Genomic DNA, 8,161 nt, shown 5'->3' on the forward strand with positions numbered 1-8,161 from the left:
GTTGGCCCAATCCCAATCTTAGTTCGTACCTACCCAACCACAAGCAATTTTCACCTAGAGAAAGGCCTGGGCCTAGGGAGCCAGATTTAGCAAGGAGAAATAGCCCATGCCACGTGGAATGTTGAGTAAACACTAGACCAAGATTTTCAGTCTGAAATGCAGATTTAATAAGGCATAAATAGGCTGAGAAACCATTTGCTATGTGCCTATAACATGCATCCTAGATTTTACACACAACCTATGACTTTAACTGTCAACTTCAAATGTCCACGATGATCCCTTGACCTTCTTGTAGCCCACAAGATACAGTAGAATCACCTGGCAAACTCAGCCGGCTTCCTGCTAATATTGTAGAAGGGAGAGGTAGACCTGATTCTTTCTTTTTAGACAGGGTTCTAAGGCTGGCATGGAATTCACTATGTATACCAACCACCATGCCTGGCTTCTCCAATCACTTAGTCTACTTTTCTATGCTAATGTTCTGCTCTTCGAAAACACTAGAGAGAACACATAATCTCTTCTACTTCCTGTGCCTCTCTATCCGTCTGCCTGATCTCCCTTCACACTCTATGGTTTTTCCTTCCATGTCAACTGGTCTCTTCCTCTTAAACTATGGTTGACTTTATTTAAACCTGTTTACAATAAACAGAAAGCCCTTGGATTAAAGGTATATGTTGAGGCTGAGCCATACCACAACTAGAAACAGTTCCGACCCCACCCCCCCCACCCCCCCCCCCGCCATGGGATTCACAGTGTGATCAAATATCCTGCAACAGGGAAACATTGGTTAGGAGACAAACATGGAGAAGCTGTTTGGTTTTCAATGGTCACCAGAGGGTGAATAAGCCAGATGGGGCCAGGGGGGCGACAGAGGCTCTGGGGGTTGGGAGTGGGGTGGAAGGTGTAAGAGCAGGACTAGCTGCTTGAGCCTGGATTGGTGTGTGAGAAGGATCTGGACAAGGCCAGTCTGGGGACAGGACAGCTTGAGCTCCCAACTCTACAAAGAACGCAAGAAAGTCTGAGGCAGGATGGGAAAGGGAAACTTCTGGGGATGTGAGGGAGTCTGGAGACTGGTTGCAGCCATCTCCAGATGATAGTCAAGAATTCCAATGCAGTTAGCATTTGCTGACACAGAACCAACATTTTCTAGTAAGGATGTTAAAGTAGCAACCAGCCATGCGACCGATCTAAACCTGCAGGTTTCTAGGAATTTCACAAGGAACTCACTGAAGGAAAAGTAGTTCCTTCAACTCCTTGTGGCTCAAGGTTTTATTTTGCCAGATCTCAATTCCAGCCAAGATGGCTTCAGAACCATCCTATAATCTCACTTATTGGGAAGGGGAAAAGAGAAAGGAGAAGAGAGAACCCCTTAGATACCTGTTTAGCAAGAAACTCTGACAGCCTCTGAAATCCTATACATGGCTATTTCAAAGCCACTTAGATTCCTGGGTAGAGATCCTTGAAGGTCGAGGAGACTCCTCAGGTTGCTGGAGACCACATGGGCTATGTCTACTGCTGCATCAGTGTCTCACCGATGACAAGCTGTAAACCCAGTCCACACAGCCAGTCCTGGGGCAGAGCTCAGACGGCCAGCAGGACGGGAATACACTGGCTCTCAACCATTTGTAAAAACCCCAGTGGCCTTTGTGTGTGTTTTATGAGAATGGCTGTCATGGCGGAGCAGAAGGGCATAGGACCCCAGGGACTTGGGAAATTGGTGTGACAGTTTGGCATGTAGTAAGCTAAAAGCATGGTCTAAGGGTTTGCAAAACACTGACAGAGACAGATCACAGGAAAATCAAAAGTGTGGTCTAACTGAGAAATAACTATTTTCTATGAAAAATTATAGCTTCTCCTGAGGCTCACATGTCAAGATTTATGGGTCCAAGTAGTTATGAGAGATCAGAACCAGGGCAGGTACAGCCTGAGACCTTGGAGGGAGGGACCTTGGGCTGAAGCTTCACGAGGGTCAATACGTTTGGATGCCAAAGCACTCTGCTCAAACACATCCTGGGCAGATAAAACGTGTCTAGCACTTTCTGCAGATATGCTTTCTCTCCGCCCACAAGAGCAATTTTACGACTTGGCTCCTGCAGACAGCCCGGCCTGATTCTCATTAGTTTCCCATCACCAGCTTCAAGGACACTGTGCCAAGGCTAAAGCATGCTGCACCTGTTCTGTGGCTGGGGAAGGCGGGTCTGCAGAAATCCTGGCTGTACCGTGTGTGTAGCCCTACTGTGCCCAGGGACAGAGGCAAGGGAGGTGTGCTGTGGAATTGGAGGCAATTTTGCAAGGTTTTGATGGGGGATATTTATTGTCATGCCAAACATGTGTGTATAAAATGCATAATTTCTCTCACTCAGCCTCACAAATCTTATGGGGTTAGCAGGAATAGAAAAAAAAAAAAAAGTAACAACAAAAAAGTACAGACTAATTCATTCCAGAAGCAGAGAGCAGACCATAGGAAAGTGGCAGGCCAGAAACGTGTCTTGAAATTATGTACACAGAAGACTTCATTTTCCCTGACTGGGCCAAATCTCCTGTGCTCTGGGTGGGTTGGGAAATTTGGTGCAGGATCTTAGCTGGCACATCCCTGGAGCCATGTGCTGGGCCTACAGAGCTTAGAGAGCAGTCCATTAGAGCTAAGAGGCTGGATGCCCCTGAGGCAAGCTGAACTGTGGGTTTGTAAGGGGCTGGTGGGAAGTGACCAAGGGACTGTAAGTGGACTGGAGAACCAGCACCAAAGCAGACAACGGAGGCAGGACAAATCTAATGACCTGGCCCCAAGGGCTTTTCCCACTCCACCTTTTGTTAAAAGGGGCCATGTGCTAGCTAGAGAAGATCTGTACTTCTGAGCATCTGAACATAGGTGGATGATCAGCACTAAACTCACATGTCACCAAGGCTAGCAGGACACACTATGAGGAATCCACACCCAGAAGGGACCTCTTATTCAAAAAGTAACTAGTGGCACAATTTTTTGAATATACTAAAATCACTAATATATATATGGTTTTCAGAGTCAGGTTTTCTCTGTGTAGCTCTGTCTTGGAACTAGCTCTGTAGACCAGGCTGGTTTGAACTCACATAGATCCGTCCACCTCTGCCTCCCCAGTGCTGGAATTAAAGGCATATACCACTGCACCCAGCTAGTATGTACATTTTTAAAAGAAAACTTTATGGAATGTAAATTTTGTCAATAAAACTTGACTAGAAGAGTCTGGAGAGATGGCTCAGCAGTTAAGATCATTGGCTGCTCTAGCAGAGGACCAGAATTTGATTCCCAGCACCACATGATGGCTCACAACTGTTTGTGACTCCAACTCCAGGGGTTCAACACTCTCTTCTGACCGCTACAGGCACCAAGGCACATTCATGGTGCACGTACTTTCATGCAGGCTAAACAGGCACACACAATTATTTTTTTAATTTTAAAAAGTGATTAGATGGGCTAGGATGGGAGGACTCAGTATCAGAGCATGTCATGAGCATGCTCAAGACACATTCCACCCACAACACTGGATAAAAAGGTGTTAAAAATGCAAGAAAGCTGAGCACCATAGTGTAGGCCTGTGCTTCTCAGGAAGCGAAGAAAGAAAGATTCAAAGTTTGAGGTTGTTTGAGTTTAAGGACAGCCTGGGAATCTACATGAGATCCTGTCCCTCCAGGTCTTAGTTTTTCTCTCCAGGTGATGATAAAAACTTAAAGGGGGTGTTGAGATGGCTCAGTGGGTAAAGGGGCTTGCTGCCAAGCTTGATGAGCTGAGTTTGATCCACAAGACCCTCATAGCAAAAGGAGGCCCTGGCCACATTGTTGGGAAGATAGACAGCCAAGCACTTGATGCATGATGGGTCAATGTGTAATGGAGAGATGGGAAAGATGGAGGGTGTGGCAGAGAAATGGTAGAGCAAGCGAAGCTAAGGAGTTCATAGGCTGTGGAGAGAAGCAGAACTGGGGACTCAACAGTGGTGAGAACAGACAGATATGAGTCATGGTGCCGTCCTGGCTCAAACTGTTGCCAGGAGCCATGTCTGGGTCCACTGTCCTATGGCAGTCAGGGTCTGTGCTGATGTCTCAGGCCTGTGTTACCACCAAAGGCCATGCGGGTATCCCTGGTCTGGACTTCTGCCTGAGGCACTGTCCTGAGCTGGCCCCATTAGGAACCTGGGCAGAACAGTAGAGATGACCCTGATGTTGGAAGATGGTGAGCCAGCCCTGAGAGTGTAAGCCAGGGAGAGCTGGCTCATCCTCAAGTCTGTTATGGGATAGCCTGGGCAAAGGAGAGACACCCTCCCCACCTTGCTTCTCACTATCTCAGGTCATGAAAGCAGAACTAGCCCTGTCCCTAAACAGCTGTGGCACTGGCCATGGGCCCCTCACCTCACTTGGGCAACACAATAGAGCTGACCATGGGGTCAAAGGCACAGGTGAGTCAACCCTGAAGGTGTGGTTGCAGGAGAACTGGCCCTGCCCCTCACTGTTTGCAGCACTCAGAACAGGCCCTAGTCTTGCTGGCTGTGGAACTGGGTGAGCTAGGCAGGGCAGTGCTCCCTCCCAGGCCCAGATCCAGGGACTAGAGTTGGCCTTCCCCATAAGCCCCATCTATGAACTGCTGGAGGGTATGAAGAGGCCATTCCTGCAGATCCAAAGCTGCAGGACCTCCACGAGGGTCTGAGAAGAGTCCTCATGAGGATTCAGTATCAACAGAGCAGTGGAAGCCTGAGGCTTCAATCAGTACTGGGAGGGGGAATCTTGGTATACACACAGAAGTATAAAAAAAAGTCATTTCCCAGATAGTGTCTTCAAATTTTAGGTTATTTAAGTACTTTTAATTTTTAAAAACTGATATATAAGGCAAATGTGTACATATTACCTGGCTACAGTGTGAAGTTTTCAACTGCTTTTACGTGAGCAATTTCTCATTATCACCAAACTAAACACCATCTATGACCCAGCCTTTTCATGGAGCATAAACCAATGTCATTGGCACAGACCTACTTATAAGCATAATTTTGCTTTGTTTTCCAGACAGGGTTTTCCTGTGTAGCTCTGGCTATCCTGGAACACCCCGCACCCCAGTGCACACTTTTAATCCCAGCACTCAGGAGGCAGATCTCTGTGAGTTCAAGGCCAGCCTGATCTACAGAGACACAGAAAGCAACCTCTGGGAGATCCAACCATGTATGTGAGCCTCATCCCATGATATCCTGCTCAAGCCCGATTCAAAATTCAGATTTTGAAATCTGCTTCCTCTGAAAAGACTGACTTCTGGGTTTGAGTAAAAGCTGTTCCCTCTGGAGAGCAGGGCAGCTCGTGTCTACAATGCCGGTACTTATAAAGCTGAGGCAGAAAGAGTTCAAAGCTAACCTGGGTTATAGGGCAAACCCCAGTCATACATAAACATACTGGCACAATGCCTCTTCCCTGGGACACTGAAGATGGGGAGATGCAAGTAAGAAGCACAGAACACTCCTGCCCACACGAGGGATCCAGTCTGAGTCTAGCACGAGATCCTCAAGATCGCTCTGGGCCCCACAGAGCCTCCATGGAGCACAGCGGCTACCGGGCTGCCAGCAGTGAGGGGCAGGCAGCCAGCTCTCCCTCAGGATACCAGAGTCCGCTGAAGGAGGGAAAGGTGGTGCCCCTGACAGAAGCCACCATTTTTAGTGGCTTGTCCTCGCCCTTATGCACCCCCCCCAAATTGTTCTGTTCTCCTAGGGGACTGTAAGAGCCCATCCCAGGGTCACTGTACTCCCTGTAAAGATCCTGTACCCCAGTCCCCTGGAGAGTTCACCCTTGAGCTGGATGAGGTCCTAGACATCACAAGTGGTCTCATTCTCACCAGTAAGCAGAAAATCCTGAGTGGTTGGGTCAAGTCCCTGATGTCTGTCCTGAGGGAAGGCATTCTGCTAGAGAATGGCCACCCTTCCTCGTAAGAAACACCTGTGTCACCTGCCCACATTTTCAATAACTACTCTGCTCATTCCGCCCCGGAAGGCCCAGGGAATAGAGGTGGCAGTGTAGGCTTGGTGCAGTCAGCCAGGCCTACAAGGGACAAGCCTTTTGGGGTCTCCAGTCACTGTGTTCCTGAGAAAATCAGTGTCCCAGCAAATGCTATGAAAGCAAATGTAAAATGAAATTAAAATCACAGGACAAGGAGAGACCCTCAGCTCCAGGAACACACTGTAGGCCTTGCCTAGTTATCTGTGACTCATCTCCACAGCGTGAACACACATCCCTCAGCCACAATCCCTCCAGTGGTAACAGGAGACACAGTTCCAGGTGGGACTGAAGACAAACCAGCTGGAAAAGCACTTGCCTTGCAAATATGGGGACCAACGTTCAATCCCCAGAACCTATGTTGTTTTTAAACAACAACAAAACTATACCAAACCAAACAAACAAACAAATTTATATTAAAAAAAAACAAGCAATAACAAACCTAGAGATATACTGTTCAGCAGGTAAAAATGTGTCAAGTTTGATCCTTAGAACCACTGCAGAAGAACCATTTCCCAAACACACACACACACACACACACACACACACACACACACACACACAGAGTGGTATGTCAGATGTCTATGAGTTTCTATCATCTTTCAGAGCACATACCTAGGGGCTGTCTCCAGGGACCAGCCCTGACAGTACAGCCAGAGACTCACACAAGATCTTCCTGCTGAGCTCGGTGGACACTACATCCACTGGCCCAGCGTCTCCTGTCCCTAGAAGATCAGCACAGGCACCCTCAGAGACAGGGTCAAAGGCCCAGTCTCTCCTAGGGAGCTGCTGTGTGCCCAACAAATCCTGGAGCTTGGGCTGGTCCTCTGTCCAGCAGGTCTGACCTGCTTTCTTCTCCTCACTAGTGTGTTTGAGGGACTCAGCCTGGCCACCGGGCACCAGGGGCACCGGGCCTGGGAGTGAGCCTTCAGAAGGTGCAGACCAGGAGGGTGAAGATGCCCTTCTGTCTAAGATGTATTCTATCCCTTGCTGGTGCTCTGCACCCTCAAAGCATTGTACCCCTTCCCAGGGTCCACCTTGACTGTCTAAGGCCTGAAGATCTTCTCTGGCCACACAAGCCACTGGGGATGAACTCAGGAGCTGAGCTGACAGTCTTGGGGACCTCTCAGGGGCACTGAGTACTCTATTATTCAAGGGAGATGTTGAATTTGAATCATCCAGGCCTCCATCTTGGCCAGGTGCTCCCAGGCAGTGCCCTGACTCCTGAGGCCCCAGGGAAAGGGCTTCCCCCAGAACCTCCTCAGATAAGGACAAGTCCTCAGCAGTAATAGATGTATCCTCTCCCAGGGTGTCTAGTGAGTCCCCTGAAAAAATGGCCTCCTCAGGTGGGGTAGGGAAGTCTTCTGAGCTGGGGTTGGGCTCATTGATATCACTCTTTGCTTGGGGAATGGGAGGGGGTGGGAGGAGGTGTGTGACCCTGTGGATGGAGGACGTAAGGTCCCCACTGCCATAAGATAGCTCCTCATCCACAGGAGACAGTATTTCAGTCAAGAAGTCACCTACACACGAGGGACCGGCTATCTCTGTGACATGGGGACCCCCACCCTCAGAAGGAGCCTGCAGAGTAGACGCCGGCTTAGGATCAGGTGAGGCCTTCCTCTGCATGAATAGGTTTGTATCTGCCTCCTGGGGTTCCTCCTGGCAGCCAGCGGAGGCCTCAAAGGGCATGCCTACTTCACTGAGACCTGTCCCTCCTGAGGAGGCCGTGTCCAAAGGAACAGACAGTGACAGAGTCAAATCACTGGTAGATGGACTCTGGGGTGGGGACACCGTGAAGGTGGCCACAGGGGACATCTGCCTGGTTTTCCCTGCATTCGAGGTTCTGGAAGCTTCTTGTTCTCCCCCAGAGCCTGGAGCTGTGTGACTGCCTTCCAGCTTCAATGAGCCATTTGCAGGCAAGGAGCTCCCCGAGTCTGGCTCAACACAAGGGCTGGGCTCTCCAAGGTTCTCCATGTTCTCTTCCCAGATCTGGCTGGAGGACTCTGACAGCTCTGACCCCAACCTCGGAGAAGGAGCACGTGGGAATGGCAGCAGCCAGCCAGCCTGCAGGGAGCCGCAGTCCGGTTCTAAGCCTGCTGCCCCAGCTACCTCCTCAGAGAAGCCACTGGGAAGTCTGGCCCCACCTCCTTCCAGTCTCTGC

Source organism: Micromys minutus, assembly GCF_963924665.1.
Source record: "Micromys minutus genome assembly, chromosome: 13".
Lineage (NCBI taxonomy): Eukaryota > Metazoa > Chordata > Mammalia > Rodentia > Muridae > Micromys > Micromys minutus.